This window comes from Aythya fuligula, chromosome 14, assembly GCF_009819795.1.
Source record: "Aythya fuligula isolate bAytFul2 chromosome 14, bAytFul2.pri, whole genome shotgun sequence".
NCBI lineage: Eukaryota > Metazoa > Chordata > Aves > Anseriformes > Anatidae > Aythya > Aythya fuligula.
Window position 1 is genome coordinate 16,193,971 of NC_045572.1, and position 15,804 is coordinate 16,209,774.

The following is a 15,804-nucleotide window of genomic DNA, read 5'->3' on the forward strand; positions in this document are numbered from 1 at the left end:
CTGTCAGCACTGACCTTGCATTCCAAGTGTACAAATGCTGTTCTTTGCTGCTTCATTTACTAGTTTGCAAATGAAGCCTCCTGCAGCACCCGATCCAATCAGAAGTGCTCCTGATTAGAAGCTGCTTTGAGACTCAGTTTCACAATATAAACAAACCACCCCTTATAACTAGCTACACAATTGGTAGGTCGTTAGAACTGCCTCAGACTTGCCAGTTAAAACTGTTTAGCAGTCAGCTCTGGTGCCTAACCTTACTGCCCCTTCAAACTTAGAAATGCTTCAGTACTTTGCCTCCACGGACACGTTAAAACAGTTTGTGTGTTTGTACAGAAAGCTCCCAAGCCCACTTACATTATAATAAGTTTATTGTGCTCAGCTATCAACATATTTTTAAAGCTATCTAAAACTACAATTTCTATTCACTTGGATTCTCATCAATTTCACTTTGTTTTAGTAAGATCCTTTTCTCCTTATAAATGTCTTGAACAGGAATTGTGCTGGATTGTGCTTGGTTTTGCAAAGCCTACATTTTCCATGTAGGAAATTTTCCAAAGCCTACATCTTACACTGTGTCCCAGCATATGGTCCCATGCAATGGCATTCATTAGTCTTTTCTTGAGGACAAATGCAGAAGACACATTAGAGTTCCATATTTTTTCCATGCACATCAAAGTTAAAATGAATCCTAAAGTCACACTTGGGCAACAAACTTCAAGAGCCTATGCACTCCCTGCCATCGCCACAGCTTTGGAACAGAAAAGATTTTTCTTCAATTCTCCTGTGCAGAAAAGCTATCACAAAAAATGAAAAGTATCACCCATCATTTGGTTAACTCTTCTCCCCCCCTCCCCTCAGGGGTAAGGAAAAGATGAAAGGAGATTTTAGGAAGGATTCTAACATGGAACTTGTGGTATTTCCATCAGAACTGGGCTTGCATATCTAAAGAGGCATCTAATTGAGTGAAACATAACTGCTTTTATACTTGCACTAGAGTTCTTTGCTTCAAACATGCCTTGTAAGGCAGTATTTTCTAATTAATAATACATGTAAACAAGAACAGAAAAGAATTGTCTGGTATCTTCAAAAATTTATTAACTGTGACTGCTCTCCCAACAAAAACTGTATTAACAGCTTCAGACATGGCTTTCTCACACAATACTACTTCTTTTCATTTCCACATCTGTACATCATCTAACACAGCTTTAAAAAAACCTGAAGCATATAACTCTGTCAGCTGAGAAGTATTTAACTAGCACTGGTAAAAGAAACAACAAAAACTGTGAGGCCAAGCACAAGATGCAAGTAATGAATGGGACATGGGAGAACTGGTACCATGAAAGGCGTATGTATAGCTCAGACCGCAAAGGTGATGCCTGTTGCCTGTTTTTATTTAGTTTTCTAAAAATTTGCTGCAAGAAAATAATACAAGTGATAATGATCTGTATCTCCAATGAGGTACGGCCAGAAGGAGTTCACCAGAACTTCACTGCATTTCAAAATGGCAACTGATGCCAAGAAAACCTCAGGAAGAAGTGTGACCTGAGAACAGAAAGTTTTGAATGTGCTTTGCATCACGGTACAACTCATATTTAGGTGTGATACTGTGGAAGAGAGACAGAGGGGGAAAAAAAGCAAAACCTTCCCAGGCCTGAAAAATATATCTATTTCTTAAGGCATCCACTTAAAACAGAAAAATCCTGTGCTCACATGGCCCTGGTTTCCACAACTGCTCTGATTACTCAGCTTTGTAGAAGTCCCAAAACTTGCAAATTCCACCTTAGAACCCAAATCTCTCTTTTAAGTATTTTACCAGAACCGTGCATTTTCTCACACTCCTATTTCACCTAACTGGCATTTTCCAACAGAAGCATTACACTAAGAAATGCCATCATCAACTGCAGTCAGCACTTCTGAAAGTCAGCCCTAAAACTGCCTCATATTTTTAAGGTTATTCAGGATCTACTCTAACCACAGCTGATACCTACAAGTTGGCTGCCATTTCTTGATTAAAATCACATACAAGGACATCACTAAATTTCACTAAATGTGAAAGCAAAAGCTTATGCATCCACTGGTAGGCTGGTGGACATGGCCAAGCAAAAGGGCATTTAAAATGGACTCAATACCACCTAAAGAAAAAAAAAAAAAAAAAAGGAAAAAAAGACAACATGCTTATACTTTCCACAAGCCCTAAAATACATTAAGAAATTAAAAAGTTCGACAAAGCCTTCCAAAAATTTCGCTGCTCACACACAAAACCTTCATTAAAGAATAACACCCAAAATACTGCCACTAAAAACATGAATTGGCAACAAAAAATGTAACTTGAAAGCAGGGACCGCAGACTTTCATAAAGCTTTAAAAGAGGGGAAGAAAAATAAAGATGTATACGTGTGTGTATTCGCTTCCACTCCAACTGAATTGCATTAAGACTGTGACAAGTTTACAAAGGCTACAGGATTTGGAGGGAACACTGACAATAGTAATTCAGCAAGCCTTTTTTCCCCCTTGCACAGAATGAATGAATGGCGAAGTATTCTAAATTTGTCAGTTTGTGACACGCACTGACCCAGAATTCAGAGACACTACCTCATAGTTGGTGGATCAGTAGCAGCGTCCTGACAAAGATCCTCTGTCAAGGATGACAGTCCTGGCGGGCGCAACCTTGGTGGTAGGTCAGGAGGGATACGGACTTGGCAGGCGGCATCCTGCACCTTGCCAACCCACCCTGGTCAAGCGGGCTGAAGCGCCAGCCAAACTTTTCGATGTGGTCACAGGAGCACAGCTGAGAAGGCTTCCAGAGAACAGCGCAGGAACTTGCACCGAGACTAATGATAACTGCAAAAGTCTTGAATTACTGCTCAACTTGCTTTTAATGAGCTGTTTATCAATGTTAGCCATGAAACATCTGAAGTGCTCTCAGCTAACACAAGCACCTTTTAATTCTGAGCATGAACTGCTCTCCTTACTTGAACGGACTAAACCTGTTGCTATATAAAATGACCTAGGGATCTTTCAAGGCATATCAACACATTAAAAATAATTTTAACAAAGCTATCATAGACATTAGAAGAAACCTGCATTTTAAACGGCACGAAGCATTTAACTGGCAGCAAAGGAAGGACTACGGTCTTGCAAAGAATTGCCCCAGCAGTATGTCTGCAGGTACATAATTTAGCTAAGGGCAACAGACTTGTTCTTAGAGCTTTCTTTAGAGAACTATAAAGAGAATATAATAGAACATCTTCCTGAAATTAAAAGCGTCCTCTTGAAGATTAAAGATCACAACATAATTTGCAAAGGCCGTTTGACCAAATACCGAAATACAACATTTACCAGAGCATTCACATTCTACCTTGAGAGCTGGAATTTCTTCCAACTCAGATACCATTCTGTCATCCTGGAAACTGCAAAGGAGATCACCTGCTCAAGCTGTGACATGAAGAATCTGACTTCGTAACAAGAACCAAGTACAGGGTCCACAGCTACCATTCCTTCAGGTTCCACCCCAGGTTAAAACTCTAAACCTCAAAGGAAAACCACGCACTATAGCTGTACGCTGCACACCCTTTTGCTGTGATCTTCTGTCATCAAGACAGAGAAATGCAAGGAAAGCCTCTCATCCTCTTCTTTTAGTTCTCATCACTACCCCCAACTGCCCTTCTTCCTGGGCTTCCACTAGGAAAGTTTTCTTTAGGAAGAAAATTCCCCCCTCAAGTGTACTTTCTCTGTATTTGAAAAGAAAAGAGAAGTTTAACAATGGCAGGTACCCCAGCAAGCACAAGGTTTGTTGTAGCTTTGTTTTCCAAAATAAATGCTGTTAAACACTTACTGTCAATTTCAAGGCCAAATGAACAAAATTTTATATCAGCTGTTAGACTAAACCACTATCAAGCAGCAGGGATTAAGACATTAAATTCAGCAACACCCTACGCAGACACAGCACTCAGAAGTTACAACATACTAATTATGAAACATCTTCAATTAAGTTATTTGCTTCTTCTATTAACTTCCACTACCACCAGCTGCCAATTTCGTAAAGCATTACAGCTTTTGAAGAGCACGGGCACGTGACTGAGAAATGTATGTACCATTTTTTTCCCCTTCTCTTCACTGGGATTCTCTCAGAATATCAGGAATCAGAATATCAGGCAGATAATCCGTGCAGAACTCCCATAATAGGGACATGCACTGCACAACACCTGCTTCAGTCGTCAGGATTTTAAAGCCACACATGACAGATAAATTACCTGAAATTAACGAAGGAATGAAAACCAGCAAGAGATTTCATCTAAAGCCATCACACACTGACAATCTAATTTCCCATGACGAGACAAAACTCACAGGCTAATGCAAACTTTGACAGTTATTCCTCAGAGGCTGCGTTAAAGCAGGGAGCCCACGTCACTCACTGAATAAACCCTGTAAACCCATAGATTCCACCACAAGCTTCAAGGCCTGTTACTGAACCTTTGGGAAATCAGTTCTTCCTCATTTTCCTAAGAAACACCTTCGCTTAGTTTGCTTCAAGTCACATCAAAAACTACACTTCTGGAAGAGAACGCGGATCACTTGATCCCCAGTCTTGTGCTTTAACCGCAAGACCATATTTCCTCTATTAACTTTACAACCCACAGAAAACAAAAATTGCTCCTCGGAATCAATTCCGCGGCCCATCTGTTGTCAGGCAGCTGTCAGTGCCGGGGGAAGGCTGCCGAGGCCGAGGAGGGTGAGGGAGCCCGAGCCAGAAGGCGCCGCTTCACCAGCGCTGGGGACACGGGCAGTTATCCCTCTCCTCCTTCACTTGCTCAGGCCTTTGACAATGTAAGAGCGGAGTTGCTCAGCTTCAAAAAAGGGGGGAAAAAGCGATCCTTTTATTAGCACCGAGGCAGCTCCGTGCACAGCACGAAGCGTGGGTCGGGGGGTGAGCGGGGTTACTGGGGCTGCTCCTTCACCCCCCTACACCCCCCAGCGGCCCTGTGGGGAGGGTCCCGTCCTCAACCAACGGGGCACAAACTTTCCGAGAGGGGCAAAACCTCTCAGAGAAGCGCACAAACTTCCCAAAAGGGGACAAGAACTTCCCAAAAGGAGGGCACAAACTTCGGGCCCGCGGCTCTCCCCCCCCCCCCAAGCCCTCCCTCCGCCGCCTCACACCCCCCCCCCCCCCCCAACCCCCCCATGGCGCCTCCCCCGGCCCCCGGGCCGCCCTCACCCACCCGGCACGGAGCTCGGGCGGCCTCCCGGCCGCGGCGGGCGTCCCCCTGAGGGCAGGCGGCGGCGGTGGCGGTGGCTGGGCCTGGGCCTTGGGCCGCCCGAGCTCCCACCACGACGCGAGGGGACGGCGGCGGCGGCGGAGCCGGCGGGGCCAGCGCCGGGACCCGGATGTGCGCGGAGGAGCGGGGGGAGCCCCGCGGGGAGGGGGGAGAGAAGGGGGCGGGAGCGCGCGGGCTGGCGGTGGCCGCGCGTGCGCGCTGCCGGGAGGAAGCGGCGGGAAGGGGCAGGGGCGGGAGCGCTGAGGGGAGAGCGGCGGAAAGGGCGCTCGGAGGGTGGCGTGGCTCGGGGTAGTCGCTTTAAAAACAGAAATAAAAACGAAACGGAGCCCAAAAGTTTAAAAAAGAAGAAGAAGAAGAAAAGAGATGGCTGTGTGTCTCGACTCAAACGTAACCTGCCACAAGATGGAGGCATAAAAAGCTCTGCTCGAGCTCCATGTTGGCCCGCGCTACCTCACCGCGCTGGGACGTGCCCATGGCTTCCACCGGGCACAGCCGCCAAGTGCCTGCTCGGTCCCAGCTGTGGGACAGCCACCGGCCCTGCCTGCCTCCTGCTGCCAGCCCGCCATTTGGCGGACGTTTTCTGGCACTAGGTTTTATGCCCAGTGCTGAGGTCCTTCAGGCGGCTAGATCGCAGATCACCAAAAAAATGACTGAAGTTTCAGGAAAACGTTAACAATATTACAATCACAGAATCATTAAGGTTGTAAAAGACCTTGAAGACCTTCAAGATCATCCGGTCCAGCCTTCACCCTATTACCAATGTCACCAACCTTTCTTCAAACACCCTCAGGGACAGCGATATTAGGAAAATTCTGCAAGGGCCCATATGCATGAGAATCTTCATGCTGGGTGTAACACCTGTGCAGGACAAACACCTACTTTTCACACAACCATCCTCTCTGCATGACATGGAAATAAATGGAAATGACCACCACTTCCTCACAGCCACTTGTTGGAAGGCAGAGAAGCTCATTTCAGAGAGGTGCTTGGCCAATACCATCTCCAAGAAGCCACAACAATGCCTGACCTTCATCAAGCATGCTACAGCCTAATTGTTCTTGTCATTATTAACTATGTAAATCAGTGAATATGAAGGTAAATTAATGAAGAATCGTGTTCAGCACCATGACTTGAAGTTACTACATTTCCATGTTTGAAATTCCCCTCAACTGGCAACAGACATCAGCAACTCTAAAAGCCAACATTTCAGCCATATCTGAAGAACTCGCATACTTCCATTAAATTCAACAATAAAAAGGAGTTGTTAAAGTCTCTCATTATAAGGAAGGACTGGGAAAGTCTTGTTTCCCTTGTGAGAGATGAGATACTTGAGAGGCCTCCATGAAGGCCTAACCAAGCCTGGTGCTGCTGGCCCAGCTCCTGAGCGGGTGGCACTGCTCACCACTAGGCACTGGCGAGGCCCAAACTGATGGCACAGAGAAACTTAGCTTTATATTCTTAATGAAAATATCCACAATGAGGGGAAAATATTTCACACTTAGTTCTCAAAATGATTTTAAGAGGAACCTTTTTCCTACAGGAAGACACTTCATAACCCAAAGGTGCCTGAGGCCTACCTGAGGCCTCTTCAGACACGCTGCTGAACTTAGCTGAATGGTTGCCTGATCCACTACAGAAAGTTCTAGAGAAAAGTTACTTCCTCTGTCAAAAACAGCATATGGGAAGGATATACTTGGCAAAACCATTCTTTGCATACAAATCTATATTTCTGTTTCATGACGTGTAACTACACCAGTTTTGAGCCATTGATAACCTGGTGTAGCCACGGCTTCTATTATGCCTACTGAATCTTGCTATTAAAATTATTCAAAAAAAAAAAATAGAAACAGGCAAATGTAAAAATTTATATATACATATATACTATATTTTATATAATTAAACCACCTTATTATTTGTGTAAATTAACTCAAAAACAAACAACAAAAAAAACTGAGGTAAAGTTTGTAGAAATGGAGAAAATACCCATGAGACAAACTGCCCTTGCCGTGTGAAATGGAAGTGGCTACCACCTCCTCACAGCCACTTGTTGGAAGGCAGAGAAGCTCATTTCAGAGAGGTGCTTGGCCAATGCCACCTCCAAGAAGCCACAACAATGCCTGACCTTCATCAAGCATGCTACAGCCTAATTGTTCTTGTCATTATTAACTATGTAAATCAGTGAATATGAAGGTAAATTAATGAAGAATCGTGTTCAGCACCATGACTTGAAGTTACTACATTTCCATGTTTGAAATTCCCCTCAACTGGCAACAGACATCAGCAACTCTAAAAGCCAACATTTCAGCCATATCTGAAGAACTCGCATACTTCCATTAAATTCAACAATAAAAAGGAGTTGTTAAAGTCTCTCATTATAAGGAAGGACTGGGAAAGTCTTGTTTCCCTTGTGAGAGATGAGATACTTGAGAGGCCTCCATGAAGGCCTAACCAAGCCTGGTGCTGCTGGCCCAGCTCCTGAGCGGGTGGCACTGCTCACCACTAGGCACTGGCGAGGCCCAAACTGATGGCACAGAGAAACTTAGCTTTATATTCTTAATGAAAATATCCACAATGAGGGGAAAATATTTCACACTTAGTTCTCAAAATGATTTTAAGAGGAACCTTTTTCCTACAGGAAGACACTTCATAACCCAAAGGTGCCTGAGGCCTACCTGAGGCCTCTTCAGACACGCTGCTGAACTTAGCTGAATGGTTGCCTGATCCACTACAGAAAGTTCTAGAGAAAAGTTACTTCCTCTGTCAAAAACAGCATATGGGAAGGATATACTTGGCAAAACCATTCTTTGCATACAAATCTATATTTCTGTTTCATGACGTGTAACTACACCAGTTCTGAGCCATTGAAAACCTGGTGTAGCCATGGCTTCTATTATGCCTACTGAATCTTGCTATTAAAATTCTTCCTTCCAAAAAAAAAAAAAAAAAACAACAAAAAAAAAAACTATAAACAAGCAAATGTAAAGGAATTTTATATACATATATGTATATACACATTATATTTTATATAATTAAGCCAGAAAGAAAGAACATGAAACCCCTTCTTTGTGTAAATTAACTGCACAGAAAAAAAAAAAAAAGTGAGGTAAAGTTTATAGAAGTAGGGCAAATATCCAGTGAGACGAACTGGATTCAATTTGAAATAAATTTGAACTTTGAAGATTTTTTTTTTTCTGGCTGAAAACCACATGACTTTTGATATAAACAGAAGTTTTTAGCACCAGTGTACTCTGATCAGATCTATACAGAGGTCAATTAATAGACCCACAGGAAGGATATCCCTACTAAAGTTCATGACAAACAGTGAAGGTGCATGGCTTTGGTATAATTCAGTCAAAAACAGAGCTAACCGCCCTAACTGCCTTTAGGGACTTCTGTGTATCTCTGCACCAGCAATTGTTCTACTTTGGCCAGGCAGTCCAAAATATGGGACCAAAAAAAAAAAAAAAAAAAGGCTGTTGGTCTTTTTCCAAATCTTTTGTGTAACTTAATTAATAAACCAAGTAACAAACAACAAATTGGCAGCAGCGTTTGAGGTGTTGTTCATGTGCCAGCCATCATGTCTCTACAAAACAAAATGTTCTCTTAATAAGAAGTTACAAAACAGTTGTATGTTGTCAAGTGAAGCTACGAGACAGCTCTGATGTGCTTCCTCCTGCAGAGGTTTTATAGTTTTATGAGGAGCTCTGCAGGTGTGCATGCAAGCTTATGGGAAAACTCCAAGTTTTCCAACAAGTTGTGCAAAGTTCCCAGTTTAAAAATAAAGGCAAGTTAGGCATGTCTGCTCACAACACACCACTCCTCAGAAAGCAGTGATTCTTAAGCACAATATACAGACTATTTTGGAGTAGAGTAATAATAATCTACCAGCTGAAAAATAGTTTTCTTCTGTTTTGTCATTTTGTCACAGACTAATTCTTTGTCTGATGTTAAATGGCCAATGACCAACTGCAAAAGACAAGTTACCTGCTTCTAGTCAATGGGACAGAGTAAAGGATAAAGTAAATTACATTTGCTATCTCATGATTCAAGTCTGTTTGTGCTTAAAGTCACAATAAAATTAGCACCACGTACACTTCTGTCGACTACATACAAAGTTGTATATAGTCAACAGAAGTTGGTGTACTCTAATAGCATACAAAGCTCAAAAATGGGTTGCAGCAAGTAGACTTGAGGCATCCTGCACATAGTTTCTGGAAATCATGTGACTACATGAATTTGGGAAATTCATTCATTTCATTACTCGTGAATCCATCTGTCCTCTTTTAGCATTGGCAAATGTACATTTTTCAAAATACAGACATGTAACTCTGATAATCTAAGGAAAAACAACTAGCTAACTTTCTACTTAAACATTTCAATTATAATAGTGTGCTCAGATTCTGCAGAGACAACTGCATGCGTTCATACACTTGCTCCGGCCTTGTAAAGTCAAGTAAAGTACAACTACCTGTTTCACATTCCTTTGCACGCAGTCTAATACCAGCGAAGACAGAAGATTGTCTTCTCATAAAACCTGAGCTGCTGTGCATGTTTATGTTGGACTAGCTATAACCTTACAGTCTGATCAAAGTACAAAACGATCAACAGAAAAATTACCGCTTTGTATGAGGCCTTGCATGGTTGAGAAGCAACTATGAAGTTCAACAAGTATCTTAAATTACGTTATTTTGATTTTCTCGCTAGATTTTGAATATGATCTCTACATTTCTTACTGAGATTTCTTGTTTGGTTAGAAATCAATGGTGTGAAAATTAGATTTTTTGAATTATAAGGAAATAGTTTAAAAAAAAAAAAAAAGCTTTATTATTAAACTTTGGCCTTCCTGTGACTTCTAAAATTACTACATTGTTCAACTTAATTCCCTATCAACTTTCTAAATTGCTGGGGGAGGTTTTTGTTAAAAAATAATAATAAAAAAGATAAAAAAGGCAAAATAATAGGATAAAAAGGATATATATATATGTATATATATATATATATATATATAGAGAGAGAGAGAGAGAGAGAGTTACCACGTCTCTACCCACATTAAGTATTTTCAAGGCCACTTTAAAATTATGTCAAAAAAAAAAAATCCTGTAGTGTGAAAGATGACTTGGATATTTAAACAAAATCCAGCTTCAAAACAGAATCAGGGAAAACAGATAGGATAGCTCCTGAAAGTTAGACTCTCACAGCTGTCAGCTGAGAAGAAATGGGGGAAGGGGGAAATACTGTGAAAGGAATTTTTTTTTTTTTGGACAGGGGAACATGCCATCCCTATTCAAAAATTTTCTGGGTGGGAAAGGCTAAGGAGGGGCTAACATACTATACATACCTTTACGTATATTTTTGAGGCAGAAAAAGAAGGTTATGTCTGAGCAGAGTTCAGCCAGTGGAAAGGGAGGCCATTTGGTCCTCTTAAATAGCCCCGCAATTTACAGCACGCTGAGAACAGGCACAATAGATGGTAAGCGGCTGCCTCACAACAAGAAAGCAACACAAATGTTGTGTACATGGTATCACACGTGCAAGAAAGTTAAATCCAAATGAAAAAAATTGCTTAGTGTCTGGAGGAAATGTATTAGAAGTGTTTATCTGCAAGGCCTTTGGTGGTGTGGACTACTGTGAACTTACCCTCGCTGGCTCCCAGCCATTGAGTTCCCTGTTATTGTTACAGCCACACTTCTGGAAATCTTACATTGCCCAACTCACACAGAGAAGGGGAGAGAAGGATTACTCTTGTTTCCTGAAGATACAGATATAGGACCTCAAGATGAAGTTGTAGGTCAGGGGAGGGAAAGACAAGCTAAAGGTATACTTCCAAGAAAACTTAAAGCTGCTGGTTTTTTTGTGTTTTTTTTTTTTTTTTTTTTTTACTAGACTGAAAGAATAAATGAGATAAACAGCTGAGTGCTGCTACATCTACAAAGATGTTTGAACTAAAGACGTTGTGTAAAGGTTTTATTAGTTTTAATCAACATTGTCTTTTCACACTCTAGAGAAGAAAAATGTAAATATATTAGGGGTGGTATATCTCGTTTAACAGATTTGAGAGTCAACTAAAGGTGCAAAACCAAACACACAATCCAACCAGTAAATGTCAAAAGAACAGACAAAAAAGACAAAGTCCTAAGAAGGGTGAGAGGACAATGCAGGAAGAGTAAACGCATAAGTAATGAATAGGAGAAGAGAACTCTGGGGCCTATTGCAAAGTCCATATCAGAGTGTGAACCCTCGACCACTGAAACTTGTGCATAGCATCTGGTCAGGGCAAAGTACTGCTAAATTGGATCTGCTTCGCAGAACGGGAGGTGGAACCTTCCTGGAGGAATGGAAAAAAAAAAAAAAATCCCAGCTGATTAACGTGAAGTAATACACTGCTTCACGGAGGAAACAATAAATAAAAGAATTTTAAATGGCACAGTTCCTTTGAATATTCTTCCACTGGTGCTGGTTTTCTAGACTACCTCCCGGCTTGCATTCGATATTGCTACAGCACTGTATGGCCGTACAGTATTCTCACTGGCATTCTTCTAAATCGGTGATTCTCAACCATTTCCAGAACATGACCTCCCATTACAAGAACACTTTCTGGAGTCTGTCACCCACTGCTAAGCTCAGAGGGAAGGTAGCTCCCACCTCCTGAAAGCTGGCTGTAGCAACCACATCCAAAACCTGCAGGCAGCAGGAAGATACGTCACAGGTTACTATGAGCTTTTTTCTTTTGTATAAACTATGCTCAAAATTACTCACGAACAAAGTTGTGTTGTTTTCTTCTTAAAGATTTACTCACTTCCCCAGCACCTGTTTAACATCCTGCACCGGTAGCCACCCTTGGAGCCTTCTGTGCACGTTCTTCCCATTTATTGCCAGCATGGACGCAGTTTTTCCCAGGGCTTTTCACTCCCAAGGCCAAATCCTTGGAAACATTCTCCCTTTGAACGTGATTGGCATTTGGGTGGGCCGCATTCTCTGTTTGGGACAGCGAGATCTAACACACAACCTCACATTCAATACAACCATCTGTTGACACAGTCGTGAGCTGGAATTCCATTTCTTGTAGCAATAGTTGGGACCAACATCCACAATAACTCTGCACTGAAAAGTTGTATTTGTGGCTCCATGGCCAAAACCACAGGGAAGCTATTTTTAACACAGCAGAGCTCTAAATAGTGGAAGCGCTGAAAATTTAGCTCGCATTATGGGCCAAATTCTTCTCCTGGTTACACCCACTCTATGGAGAAGCTTGGATACAATAAACAGAAACACTCTCAAAGAGAGATTTAAAAAAAAAAAAAAAAAAAGTAAAATCAGTATTTTCAACTTTAATTGAAGAAAGGTACACATCCCACATCACTCCCTCTTCATAAAAGAAAGGAAAGGAAAAAGGAACAATTTGAAATACAAGTGATCTGCTACAATAATTGTACCTCTTGTATTAAAGATAATGCTTCCCGCCGCATGTGCCTGAACCTACCTATAGCTAAAATCTCTCCAGTCATTATGCAGGCACTTTTGGCTTAGACTAGCGCAGAGGACATTGAGCTTTATCTGCATCTTGAGAGAAAACACCGCCGATGACTCTAGTGCATGAGTAACAAATCAGGTTATAATAGCTAGACCTAAGCTTAATTACTCATAAGACAACTTTCTAACAGCACGTTATCACCCGAGGATTTCACAACACAGACCAATTAGTGACGGCAATACAGACTACCAAAGCTTTCCCATGGCGGAGCTGACAGGACTTGACCTTCTCCTGGGTGCATTAGGTGTACTTCCACCGAAGTCCTGAAGTTACACCACACCGGGCCTTTACAACTCGTATTTAAATTTTGTGGCACACTTTGGGAAACAAATTTTTTTTTCAACCCTCATGACCAAATAGTTGGCTTTAATAATTTCCTCTGCAGTATCAAGATCTGCATATACAAGCATAATAATACCTATCATAAAATAAAAGTGTTATGGGGCGTAGTATGGTGCAGTTTGGGACAGCGTGTTGCAAGTTATTTGCTTCTGTTCACAATGAAGCTATTCCCACAGAAGTCAAAAAAAAAAAAAAAAAAAAAAAAAAAGAGGAAGGGGAACTGGATCATTTTCCGAAACAGAAATTAAAGCTTGTGGGAGAAGCCAATAAGATGAGGAAATCTCTAGTTTCTCATAGTAATAGTCAAGTGTTATTTTTCATTCAGGCTTTTATCACTGCTGGGTTTTCTTCCACTCTTTAAGCACTGGCCTTTGACATATGTTTGGAAAGGAAATATAAGGAGGAAAATAAAAAGGCAAAGGATTTATTTTCAATCTTGCTTACATTTTTTTGCAAATCTGAAATGTTGGCATTACTGTTATTATCCAAACACCTTCACATGGTAAAGGAAAAATTAGAAGGTCATAAACCTTTTGCTCCAACTGCTGAGATAGGCCCCATGTGAGGCACTGCCACTAAAATAGTTTTACAATTCACCACAGCTTGGGAACGACAGAAGCACAGAATCATCTAGGTTGGAAGAGACCTCCAAGATCACCTAGTCCAACCTCAGGCCTAACACTAACAAGTCCTCCACTGAACCATATCACTAAGCTCTGCATCTAAACGTCTTTTAAAGATGTCCAGGGGTGGTGACTCCGCGAGCTTTGTTGCCCTTCTCTGGACAAACTATAACTTCAACTATACTTTGACTCCAGGACAGTGTTCTTTTTGAGTGAAATGCTTGAGTGAGATGTGAACTCGCAGAGCCTGAAGTTTATCACCCCACACCCGCCTTCCCTGTGAGTTCATTGAAACTCCAGCCAAAATTTAGAGAGCCTTCATACTCTAAACTGATCTTATGTACTTGTGACAACGTACAAAATAGTACAGAGAAAAAAACAAACAACAAACACTGAGCCAAGAAGCATCTCCTAGGGAGAATGTATTAACATTTAAGAAAGCTAACTGCTGCAATGTAACATCATGAAGAACCGTGTTCTTTAGCTTTTAGTGTCTCCTTGGCTCTCTGTCTGCTGGCTTCTTATCGTCTGTTCCCAACTCTTGGCCAGGTAACCACTTCAGAGGATTGCAGCGGTACATAGGCCATGGTGGGAGCGTTAGCAGTCCTGACATTTAGGATTCTCGAGGCGCTTTCAGATCATTTTTAGACTGTGAATGTAACTCCAGCTGCTACTAAGTGGGTTTTATTTTGTACCAGATTTTAGCCTGTGGAATGTTATGTTTGGATTGAGCTGGAGAAATGGGAAAAAATGCGATAGTTTGCTTAACTAACTGAAATCAAACTCCTAAAACAAAGCTAAACTGTTTTGTCCTTTAATGTTCATATTCCAGTCTGTGCATTGGCACAGAGTCCCTGCTCGTAGATCTGGAAGTCCCCATTTAGATTTGGGAGGGGGGTAGGCGAAAAAACTCACTGCCTGCTCTGACTCCATTAGTGTAGCTAGCGAGAATTCCCGATCTCCGTACGCATTAAATAAATATTTAACATTTCAGGATTTAATCGGAATCCCGAAAGTTAAACAATAGCCTCTGCTATCGGTGTCGCTATCTCAGGGGTTGTTTTCGCAGCCGTATATTTAGATCTTGGCCACATCGCACAGTTGCATTACAAATAGTACAACCCTCCCTTAAAGAAGAAAAAACAAAAAAAAGGAAAAACAAACAAAAAAAATCAGCAAAATCTGCAAACTTTTAAAAAGTGACGCCATCTCAGTGAGTCTCCTTCCCTCTGCTCGAAAAAAAACAAGCGAGAGGCAGGCTCAGGGAGGAGAGGAAAAAAAAAAAAAAAGAAAAAAAAAAAAGAAAAAAAAGACAACAACGACTGAGCATAGCTTTACCTTCAGGACATTACTGCCGCTCCATTTTCTGCCCCTTCCCTTTCGCTCCAGCTCCCTTGCAAGCGACGGCCAGCCCTCTGCCGTGCGCTCATCCTGGCAGCAGCGAGGAGAGGGGCGGCGCTGGGCAGGGGCTGAGCTGGGGCTGGTGCTGAGCTGGTGCTGAGCTGAGCTGGGGCGTGGAGCTGAGCGGCCGCAGGCTGCGTGCATGCAGGGCAGGGAATTCACATTCCCGCTTTAGAAACTTTCTGCGATAGCGGCGTGGCAAGGCTATTTTTGCTTCCTGCCTTCATCCTGGAGTAATGCTCCTCGGTCCGCTGCAATGCAGCCATCTTTTGTGCCGTGTCTCTCACGCAATCCGTATCAAAAGCGCTTTGCCGGTGTAAATCGTGCCCGTGGCGAGGCTGGCTGATGCTTTTTGGTGAATAATTTATCCAGCGCAGTCTTCTCTGTGTGCAACAGGGGAGCGATAGCCATCGCAGTGTGCTGACCCTTTGCGTTAGGTCGCTCTGCAAAGAAAGTATGATATACACACAGTCTGGACGCAGTAAATGTAGATATGTGTGTGTAATACATATGAATAGATCTGTGTGCATTTAATGCATTCGATTGTATGCGTATGCACATGTGAATACACCCGCCCCTCAAAATGGGCCAGCTTAATTAGGATAATGGCCCTTTCCATGTAAAAAATACCATT

General features: G+C 42.2%; 1 protein-coding gene across 2 annotated transcripts in view; it reads right to left on the reverse strand.

Annotated features, from left to right (window-relative positions):
- Positions 1–15,197, reverse strand: part of SMAD5 (SMAD family member 5) — a 29,322-nt gene extending 14,125 nt beyond the window's left edge. The window contains exon 1 of one of the 2 annotated variants that reach the window (XM_032196947.1): positions 15,108–15,197. The gene's annotated coding sequence lies outside the window, so the exon portion shown is untranslated. Of the gene's footprint in view, positions 1–5,216; positions 5,349–15,107 lie in introns of those variants that run through there. The other variant, XM_032196948.1, reaches the window with a different exon arrangement.
- Between the last annotated feature and the right edge of the window lie 607 nt (positions 15,198–15,804).